This window comes from Bufo gargarizans, chromosome 7, assembly GCF_014858855.1.
Source record: "Bufo gargarizans isolate SCDJY-AF-19 chromosome 7, ASM1485885v1, whole genome shotgun sequence".
NCBI classification, from domain to species: domain Eukaryota; kingdom Metazoa; phylum Chordata; class Amphibia; order Anura; family Bufonidae; genus Bufo; species Bufo gargarizans.
In genome coordinates this window covers 119,046,218-119,058,259 of record NC_058086.1, presented here as the reverse complement: position 1 = coordinate 119,058,259, position 12,042 = coordinate 119,046,218, and positions in this window count along the sequence as shown.

Here is a 12,042-nt window from a genome sequence, read left to right as displayed (position 1 = left end):
CAGAGAATCAGGCTTCACGTCAGCCACCACTGCAACAGTCCATTGTCATAAATTTAGGCCCAGCACCCAGGCAGAGGAGAGAGGTCCCGTAACAGACAATCTGGCTTCATGTCAGCAGAGAATTAGTCTGCATGTCATAGCAGAGAATGAGGCTTCACGTCAGCCACCACTGCAACAGTCCATTGTCATAAATTTAGGCCCAGCACCCAGGCAGAGGAGAGAGGTCCCGTAACAGAGGATCTGGCTTCATGTCAGCAGAGAATCAGTCTGCATGTCATAGCAGAGAATCAGGCTTCACGTCAGCCACCACTGCAACAGTCCATTGTCATAAATTTAGGCCCAGCACCCAGGCAGAGGAGAGAGGTCCCGTAACAGACAATCTGGCTTCATGTCAGCAGAGAATTAGTCTGCATGTCATAGCAGAGAATGAGGCTTCACGTCAGCCACCACTGCAACAGTCCATTGTCATAAATTTAGGCCCAGCACCCAGGCAGAGGAGAGAGGTCCCGTAACAGAGGAACTGGCTTCATGTCAGCAGAGAATCAGTCTGCATGTCATAGCAGAGAATCAGGCTTCACGTCAGCCACCACTGCAACAGTCCATTGTCATAAATTTAGGCCCAGCACCCAGGCAGAGGAGAGAGGTCCCGTAACAGACAATCTGGCTTCATGTCAGCAGAGAATTAGTCTGCATGTCATAGCAGAGAATCAGGCTTCACGTCAGCCACCACTGCAACAGTCCATTGGCATATATTTAGGCCAAGCACACAGGCAGAGGAGAGAGGTCCCGTAACAGACAATCTGGCTTCATGTCAGCAGAGAATCAGTCTGCATGTCATAGCAGAGAATGAGGCTTCACGTCACCCACCACTGCAACAGTTTATTGGCATATATTTAGGCCTAGCACACAGGCAGAGGAGAGAGGTCCCGTAACAGACAACCTGGCTTCATGTCAGCAGAGAATCAGTCTGCATGTCATAGCAGAGAATGAGGCTTCACGTCACCCACCACTGCAACAGTCCATTGGCATATATTTAGGCCTAGCACACAGGCAGAGGAGAGAGGTCCCGTAACAGACAATCTGGCTTCATGTCAGCAGAGAATCAGTCTGCATGTCATAGCAGAGAATGAGGCTTCACGTCACCCACCACTGCAACAGTCCATTGGCATATATTTAGGCCTAGCACACAGGCAGAGCAGAGAGGTCCCGTAACAGACGATCTGGCTTCATGTCAGCAGAGAATCAGTCTGCATGTCATAGCAGAGAATGAGGCTTCACGTCACCCACCACTGCAACAGTCCATTGGCATATATTTAGGCCTAGCACACAGGCAGAGCAGAGAGGTCCCGTAACAGACGATCTGGCTTCATGTCAGCAGAGAATCAGTCTGCATGTCATAGCAGAGAATGAGGCTTCACGTCACCCACCACTGCAACAGTCCATTTTCATAAATTTAGGCCCAGCACCCAGGCAGAGGAGAGAGGTCCCGTAACAGAGGATCTGGCTTCATGTCAGCAGAGAATCAGTCTGCATGTCATAGCAGAGAATCAGGCTTCACGTCAGCCACCACTGCAACAGTCCATTGGCATATATTTAGGCCTAGCACACAGGCAGAGGAGAGGTTCATTCAACTTTGGGTAGCCTCGCAATATAATGGTAAAATGAAAATAAAAATAGGATTGAATGAGGAAGTGCCCTGGAGTCCAATAATATATGGTTATGGGGAGGTAGTTAATGTCTAATCTGGACAAGGGACGGACAGGTCCTGTGGGATCCATGCCTGGTTCATTTTTATGAACGTCAGCTTGTCCACATTGGCTGTAGACAGGCGGCTACGTTTGTCTGTAATGACGCCCCCTGCCGTGCTGAATACACGTTCAGACAAAACGCTGGCTGCCGGGCAGGCCAGCACCTCCAAGGCATAAAAGGCTAGCTCTGGCCACGTGGACAATTTAGAGACCCAGAAGTTGAATGGGGCCGAACCATCAGTCAGTACGTGGAGGGGTGTGCACACGTACTGTTCCACCATGTTAGTGAAATGTTGCCTCCTGCTAACACGTTGCGTATCAGGTGGTGGTGCAGTTAGCTGTGGCGTGTTGACAAAAGTTTTCCACATCTCTGCAATGCTAACCCTGCCCTCAGAGGAGCTGGCCGTGACACAGCTGCCTTGGCGACCTCTTGCTCCTCCTCTGCCTTGGCCTTGGGCTTCCACTTGTTCCCCTGTGACATTTGGGAATGCTCTCAGTAGCGCGTCTACCAACGTGCGCTTGTACTCGCGCATCTTCCTATCACGCTCCAGTGCAGGAAGTAAGGTGGGCACATTGTCTTTGTAGCGTGGATCCAGCAGGGTGGCAACCCAGTAGTCCGCACAGGTTAAAATGTGGGCAACTCTGCTGTCGTTGCGCAGGCACTGCAGCATGTAGTCGCTCATGTGTGCCAGGCTGCCCAGGGGTAAGGACAAGCTGTCCTCTGTGGGAGGCGTATCGTCATCGTCCTGCCTTTCCCCCCAGCCACGCACCAGTGATGGACCCGAGCTGCGTTGGGTGCCACCCCGCTGTGACCATGCTTCATCCTCATCCTCCTCCACCTCCTCCTCATCCTCGTCCTCCTCGTCCTCCAGTAGTGGGCCCTGGCTGGCCACATTTGTACCTGGCCTCTGCTGTTGCCAAAAACCTCCCTCTGAGTCACTTCGAAGAGACTGGCCTGAAAGTGCTAAAAATGACCCCTCTTCCTCCTCCTCCTCCTCCTCCTCCTGGGCCACCTCCTCTTCCATCATCGCCCTAAGTGTTTTCTCAAGGAGACATAGAAGTGGTATTGTAACGCTGATAACGGTGTCATCGCCACTGGCCATGTTGGTGGAGTACTCGAAACAGCGCAACAGGGCACACAGGTCTCGCATGGAGGCCCAGTCATTGGTGGTGAAGTGGTGCTGTTCTGTAGTGCGACTGACCCGTGCGTGCTGCAGCTGAAACTCCACTATGGCCTGCTGCTGCTCGCACAGTCTGTCCAGCATGTGCAAGGTGGAGTTCCACCTGGTGGGCACGTCGCATATGAGGCGGTGAGCGGGAAGGCCGAAGTTACGCTGCAGCGCAGACAGGCGAGCAGCAGCAGGATGTGAACGCCGGAAGCGCGAACAGACGGCCCGCACTTTATGCAGCAGCTCTGACATGTCGGGGTAGTTGTGAATGAACTTCTGCACCACCAAATTCAGCACATGCGCCAAGCAAGGGATGTGCGTCAAATTGGCTAGTCCCAGAGCTGCAACGAGATTTCGCCCATTATCACACACCACCAGGCCGGGCTTGAGGCTCACCGGCAGCAACCACTCGTCGGTCTGTTGTTCAATACCCCGCCACAACTCCTGTGCGGTGTGGGGCCTGTCCCCCAAACATATGAGTTTCAGAATGGCCTGCTGACGTTTACCCCGGGCTGTGCTGAAGTTGGTGGTGAAGGTGTGTGGCTGACTGGATGAGCAGGTGGAAGAAGAGGAGGAGGAAGCCGAGAAGGAGGAGGTGGCAACAGGAGGCAAAGAATGTTGCCCTGCGATCCTTGGCGGCGGAAGGACGTGCGCCAAACAGCTCTCCGCCTGGGGCCCAGCTGCCACTACATTTACCCAGTGTGCAGTTAGGGAGATATAGCGTCCCTGGCCGTGCTTACTGGTCCACGTATCTGTGGTTAGGTGGACCTTGCTACAGATGGCGTTGCGCAGTGCACACTTGATTTTATCGGATACTTGGTTGTGCAGGGAAGGCACGGCTCTCTTGGAGAAGTAGTGCCGGCTGGGAACAACATACTGTGGGACAGCAAGCGACATGAGCTGTTTGAAGCTGTCTGTGTCCACCAGCCTAAATGACAGCATTTCATAGGCCAGTAGTTTAGAAATGCTGGCATTCAGGGCCAGGGATCGAGGGTGGCTAGGTGGGAATTTACGCTTTCTATCAAATGTTTGTGAGATGGAGAGCTGAACGCTGGCGTGTGACATGGTTGAGACGCTTGGTGACGGAGGTGGTGGTGGTGGTGTTGGTGGTACATCCCCTGTTTGCTGGGCGGCAGGTGCCAACGTTCCTCCAGAGGCGGAGGAAGAGGCCGAGGCGGCAGCAGCAGAATAGGCCGAGGCGGCAGCAGCAGAAGAGGTAGCAGGGGGAGCCTGAGTGACTTCCTTGGTTTTAAGGTGTTTACTCCACTGCAGTTCATGCTTTGCATGCAGGTGCCTGGTCATGCAGGTTGTGCTCAGGTTCAGAACGTTAATGCCTCGCTTCAGGCTCTGATGGCACAGCGTGCAAACCACTCGGGTCTTGTCGTCAGCACATTGTTTGAAGAAGTGCCATGCCAGGGAACTCCTTGAAGCTGCCTTTGGGGTGCTCGGTCCCAGATGGCGGCGGTCAGTAGCAGGCGGAGTCTCTTGGCGGCGGGTGTTCTGCTTTTGCCCACTGCTCCCTCTTTTGCTACGCTGTTGGCTCGGTCTCACCACTGCCTCTTCCTCCGAACTGTGAAAGTCAGTGGCACGACCTTCATTCCATGTGGGGTCTAGGACCTCATCGTCCCCTGCATCGTCTTCCACCCAGTCTTGATCCCTGACCTCCTGTTCAGTCTGCACACTGCAGAAAGACGCAGCAGTTGGCACCTGTGTTTCGTCATCATCAGAGACATGCTGAGGTGGTATTCCCATGTCCTCATCATCAGGAAACATAAGTGGTTGTGCGTCAGTGCATTCTATGTCTTTCACCGCTGGGGAAGGGCTAGGTGGATGCCCTTGGGAAACCCTGCCAGCGGAGTCTTCAAACAGCATAAGAGACTGCTGCATAACTTGAGGCTGAGACAGTTTCCTTGGTATGCATGGGGGTGATGTGACAGACTGATGGGGTTGGTTTTCAGGCGCCATCTGTGCGCTTTCTGCAGAAGACTGGGTGGGAGATAATGTGAACGTGCTGGATTCACTGTCGGCCACCCAATTGACTAATGCCTGTACCTGCTCAGGCCTTACCATCCTTAGAACGGCATTGGGCCCCACCATATATCGCTGTAAATTCTGGCGGCTACTGGGACCTGAGGTAGTTGGTACACTAGGACGTGTGGATGTGGCAGAACGGCCACGTCCTCTCCCAGCACCAGAGGGTCCACTAACACCACCACGACCATGTCCACGTCCGCGTCCCTTACTAGATGTTTTCCTCATTGTTATGGTTCACCACAACAACAAAAATATTATTTGGCCCAATGTATTGTATTCAAATTCAGCGGGATATAAATTTGAGGCCTAGTATTTAGGCGCTGGGTGACCGGTATGGATTTAGTGACAGAATTAGACTTGGAAATGCACAGTAGTGTGTGTGTGAAGTTATTCTGAATGACCCTATGTGCACCTTGAATATTATATACCCTTTTAGGGATAGATTTCAAATAGCAATGATATAGCAGAAACCACTAAATTATGAAATTGCTAAATTGGGAATTGTATTTCAACCCAGAACAAAAAATGTGCTTTGACGGACACTAAATAACTTTCCCAGCCACAACAGGACAGCGGTAACGAGAGATTTAGCCGGATATAAATTTGAGGCCTAGTATTTAGGCGCTGGGTGACCGGTATGGATTTAGTGACAGAATTGGACTTGAAAATGCACAGTAGCGTGTGTGTGTGAAGTTATTCTGAATGACCCTATGTGCACCTTGAATATTATATACCCTTTTAGGGATAGATTTCAAATAGCTCTGATATAGCAGAAACCACTAAATTATGAAATTGCTAAATTGGGAATTGTATTTCAACCCAGAACAAAAAATGTACTTTGACGGACACTAAATAACTTTCCCAGATACAACTAGGACAGCGGTAACGAGAGATTTAGCGGGATATAAATTTGAGGCCTAGTATTTAGGCGCTGGGTGACCGGTATGGGTTTACTAACAGAATTGGACTTGGAAATGCACAGTAGCGTGTGTGTGTGAAGTTATTCTGAATGACCCTATGTGCACCTTGAATATTATATACCCTTTTAGGGATAGATTTCAAATAGCAATGATATAGCAGAAACCACTAAATTATGAAATTGCTAAATTGGGAATTGTATTTCAACCCAGAACAAAAAATGTGCTTTGACGGACACTAAATAACTTTCCCAGCCACAACAGGACAGCGGTAACGAGAGATTTAGCGGGATATAAATTTGAGGCCTAGTATTTAGGCGCTGGGTGACCGGTATGGATTTACTAACAGAATTGGACTTGGAAATGCACAGTAGCGTGTGTGTGTGAAGTTATTCTGAATGACCCTATGTGCACCTTGAATATTATATACCCTTTTAGGGATAGATTTCAAATAGCAATGATATAGCAGAAACCACTAAATTATGAAATTGCTAAATTGGGAATTGTATTTCAACCCAGAACAAAAAATGTGCTTTGACGGACACTAAATAACTTTCCCAGCCACAACAGGACAGCGGTAACGAGAGATTTAGCCGGATATAAATTTGAGGCCTAGTATTTAGGCGCTGGGTGACCGGTATGGATTTAGTGACAGAATTGGACTTGAAAATGCACAGTAGCGTGTGTGTGTGAAGTTATTCTGAATGACCCTATGTGCACCTTGAATATTATATACCCTTTTAGGGATAGATTTCAAATAGCTCTGATATAGCAGAAACCACTAAATTATGAAATTGCTAAATTGGGAATTGTATTTCAACCCAGAACAAAAAATGTGCTTTGACGGACACTAAATAACTTTCCCAGCCACAACAGGACAGCGGTAACGAGAGATTTAGCGGGATATAAATTTGAGGCCTAGTATTTAGGCGCTGGGTGACCGGTATGGATTTACTAACAGAATTGGACTTGGAAATGCACAGTAGCGTGTGTGTGTGAAGTTATTCTGAATGACCCTATGTGCACCTTGAATATTATATACCCTTTTAGGGATAGATTTCAAATAGCAATGATATAGCAGAAACCACTAAATTATGAAATTGCTAAATTGGGAATTGTATTTCAACCCAGAACAAAAAATGTGCTTTGACGGACACTAAATAACTTTCCCAGCCACAACAGGACAGCGGTAACGAGAGATTTAGCGGGATATAAATTTGAGGCCTAGTATTTAGGCGCTGGGTGACCGGTATGGATTTAGTGACAGAATTAGACTGGGATATGGCCAAAAAATAACCACACTATTGCTGGTTAAATGCACTTGGTGACGGGCGCAGCTTGCCCCTGATGTAGTATATGGCCAAAAAATGAACAGACTATTGCTGGTTAAATGCACTTGGTGTCACAGCTTGACCAACCACACTACTGAGGGTTAAATGCACTTGGTGACGGGCGCAGCTTGCCCCTGATGTAGTATATGGCCAAAAAATGAACAGACTATTGCTGGTTAAATGCACTTGGTGACGGGCGCAGCTTGCCCCTGATTTAGTATATGGCCAAAAAATGAACAGACTATTGCTGGTTAAATGCACTTGGTGTGATAGCTTGACCAACCACACTACTGAGGGTTAAATGCACTTGGTGACGGGCGCAGCTTGCCCCTGATGTAGTATATGGCCAAAAAATAAACAGACTATTGCTGGTTAAATGCACTTGGTGTGACAGCTTCACCCTGATGTAGGCTTTAGCCAAAAAACAACCACACCATTGAGGGTTAAATGCACTTGGTGACAGGCGCAGCTTGCCCCTGATGTAGTATATGGCCAAAAAATAAACAGACTATTGCTGGTTAAATGCACTTGGTGTGACAGCTTCACCCTGATGTAGGCTTTAGCCAAAAAACAACCACACCATTGAGGGTTAAATGCACTTGGTCGCAGCTTGTGCTGGCGCACCACAAGACACAAAATGGCCGCCGATCACCCCAGAAAAATGTGACTGACAAACGGTCTGGGCAGCCTAAAAACAGTGAGCAATTGAGTATCAGCAGCTCAATGATCCACAGCTGCAGATCGATCAATAATCAAGTACTTTGGAGGAGTTAATCTGCCTAATCTCGCCCTACTGTCGCAGCCGCAACCTCTCCCTACGCTAATCAGAGCAGAGTGACGGGCGGCGCTATGTGACTCCAGCTTAAATAGAGGCTGGGTCACATGGTGCTCTGGCCAATCACAGCCATGCCAATAGTAGGCATGGCTGTGATGGCCTCTTGGGGCAAGTAGTATGACGCTTGTTGATTGGCTGCTTTGCAGCCTTTCAAAAAGCGCCAAGAAAGCGTCACAAAAGCGCCAAGAAAGCGACGAACACCGAACCCGAACCCGGACTTTTACGAAAATGTCCGGGTTCGGGTCCGTGTCACGGACACCCCAAAATTCGGTACGAACCCGAACTATACAGATCGAGTTCGCTCATCCCTAGTGCCATGCACAATACTGTACTATAAGCCTCACCAATTAATTGCTCACGACAAACATGGTAGTATGAAAATAAGTAGCTCCTTTATTAATTAATACATATAATAACAGACATAGGCGATAAAATACACAGGACAAAACTAGGGACCCAATATTCAATGGAAATATTGATAAGACTGCTATCCTCCTACAACTATGTTCAAGCAATTACTTATATCACCCCATAAGCAACAGCTTCACAGTGATAGGTTATAACAAACATCAGCAGCATGCTATATAAAGTGCCAAGTGCATATTCAATATGTGGAGGCAAGCGGATAAAAGCAGGTTGCAGTATACTAACCAGAGAAGGTCCCAGACACCCCGACGCACGTTTCGCGTTAGCTTCCTCAAGGGGATATGTGGATGTAATGACAGGCAGGGCTTTTTATATGTGTGTTAATGAACTAAATTAAAAACACTTGGTGTATCTGATGGTGTGCGGCCACACAAGAGGAAGCAGGCGGCGTGCGTTCCAGCTTGGAAAGCACATCGTCACTTCCTGTTAAGTAGAACCGTTAGTGTGCAAACAACCTAATCAAAAAAACATAGTTTCCTAACTGAGGCAGTACCTACACTGGTCAAAATGTGGGAAAAGTGATGTACAGTTCTACTTAACAGGAAGTGACGATGTGCGTTTCAAGCTGGAATGCAGACCGACTACAACCTCTTGTGTGGCCACACACCATCAGATACACCAAGTGTTTTTAATTTAGTTCATTAACACACATATAAAAAGCCCTGCCTGTCATTACATCCACATATCCCCTTGAGAAAGCCAACGTCAAACGTGCGTCGGGGTGTCTGGGACCTTCTCTGGTTAGTATACTACAACCTGCTTTTATCCTCTTGCCTCCACATGTTGGATATGCACTTGGCACTTTATATAGCATGCTGCTGATGTTTGTTATCAGACACAGCAGGCGGCAGTCCAGACCACAAGGGGAAACCTAACATGTAACATCTCCTTTTCTTCTGGGGAATAAATGTGAATTCTCAGTTCCTCCTAAATGGCCTGCCCCATCATGGTATCGATCAGGACACAAAAAATATATCCAGTATTATCTGTTTTTTTCATCCTGCATGATGTTACCTATTACAACTATTATCTTCTAACCGACCCCCTGATGAACCAAAAGTGGGGAAACGCGTCGGGGTAAAAAATTGACATCATCTGTAATAAATTCCCACTGTACAGGGTTGTACAGCGCTAGACAGGGTAGGTACGGGGACAGGGTGATCCCACCATCAGGGCTCATCCCTGGGCAGAGGACTATCTTAGGGTGGGTACAGGGAGAGAACCATCCCTAATACCCCTATTAATGTGCCCCACTCTCTACCCAACTCCCAACCTTCAATAAAAGTCACCAATGCCCTGGGAATTTATACATACGTGAATTATTTTGGTGTTTATCTATTCCTTTTTCACCAATTCACGGTGGTAGCTGGGCAACATCTTGTCCTATTATTATTTTGGATACTCGGTTATCAGAGGGTGTTTGCATTTATGCTTTTTAAAGTAAAATTAATAAAAGCAATATTTTAAAAAGGGTCCATTTCCAGGTTAAAACTCACGTATACAGACACCTATACTAATTGTATATTTAATTCTATAATAAATTTTCTTGATGTTTGTTATACCCTATCACTGTGAAGCTGTCGCTTATGGGGTGGTATAAGTAATTGCTTGAACATGCTTGTAGGAGGATAGCAGTCTTATCAATATTTCCATTGAATGTTGGGTCCCTATTTTTGTCCTGTGTATTTTATCGCCTATGTCTATGTTATTATATGTATTAATAAAGGAGGTACTTTTCATACTACCATGTTTGTCGTGCACAATTAATTGGTGAGGCTCAGAATAAGAAGAACAAAGATGATAGCTAATTATACTAAATTGTCAGACTTTAAAACAATAGATGAAAATATTAATAAATAAATACTACATATACATAATTGACTATCGAATATACAATCACTTACATGAATGACTTACAAATGCTGCTCCCAGACTACACTGATGTAATAGCCACCTTTTCAAATAAAAATTACACTGTAATGTACACCACAAGGAATGTCCACAGAATACAAAAATATTGTCCCCATATTCGACAAAGACTGTCTCCAGACTGGCCAGATGTAATGTCCACCAATGCCACCTGACTTCACACTGCAATGTCCCTAGAGTGCCCAAAATATTGTCCCCATAGTCGCCACAGCCTGCCCACAGTACTGTCCCCAGACTGGCCAGATGTAATGTCCACCAATGCCACCTGACTTCACACTGCAATGTCCCCAGAGTGCCCAAAATATTGTCCGCATAGTCGCCACAGCCTGTCCCCAGTACTGTCCCCAGACTGGCCAGATGTAGTATAGTGGGACATGTCTCATAAAACTCAAAGTGACAGGTGCCCCGCCCGTTTTTCACACCATAACCCCTCACAGAAATGCCCTAACCCAGCCCAGATCCGCCCATTTCTCTCCCCTCGCCGCCCCAAACCACGCCTAAATGCCTCCCACTTTGATATGATTTTCATATAATTTTATATGGTTTAATATAAATTTTATATCAAATGATAAGCTTTTTATATCACTTTATAAGCCCTTAACAAATTATAAGCTTTTATTAACATTTTATATCCCATTTATAACATTTTGATATGGTTTTATAAAATTTTAATGTCATTTAGTAATTTCATATCACTTTGATATTATTTTGATATGCCTTTTATATATTGGCATGCCCTTTTGATACAGTTTTATACCACTTTTATGTAATTTTGTGATTTGATATCACTTTGATATCATTTTGATATGCCTTTTATATATATTGGCATGCCTGGAAATGTCCAAAAGACGTATACTGCACGGCCGAGCGACTTTTAATTATAATAACAATAATTAAAAAAACAAGGATGACAAAATGTAAATAATTTAAAAAGGTTTATTAATTTAATTATAATGCTATACCATGATATACCAAGTTCAATCTACCCCCATTGTGTGTGTGTGTCTCTTATACATGAGTGTAATTTAACTCTCACCACACCGGACAGCAGAGTCAACACACTGAATTTGAATTAAAAACCTGAAATGTCACATTCCTGAAATAAATGTGCAGCTGTCATGAGTACATCCTGTCAACTATACAACTATTTCATTAAAACACCCCCAAATACATTTTCCCGCAGGTCCACAAGAGTACATTAAATTGAAACTTGAAGTGGGTTATGATCATAGCACAGGATGACAGATGTTACCTGAAACTCACAGTCCATACATCCGAACATCAAACTTTTCATTTCCTACAAGACCCCACACATGAGTTTCAGGTAGCAGCTGTGACAACCTTAGAGGTATTAATTTTCTCGGGAACTGTCGTTTCAACAGCTGAGGCAAACACTATGCAGAATCCATCCATATCTTTATAGCATCTCTTTTCAGGAAAAAAAAATATTGTGAGTGGCTCTATCACCGCCAACACCTATTGCATATGCTAATGGTAAGAAAAATGGCTTAATATAAATTTTATATCAAATGATATGCTTTACATATCACTTTATAAGTCCTTATCAAATGATAAGCTTTTATTAACACTTTATATCCATTTATAACATTTTGATACAGTTTTATACCACTTTTATGTCATTTTGTGATTCGA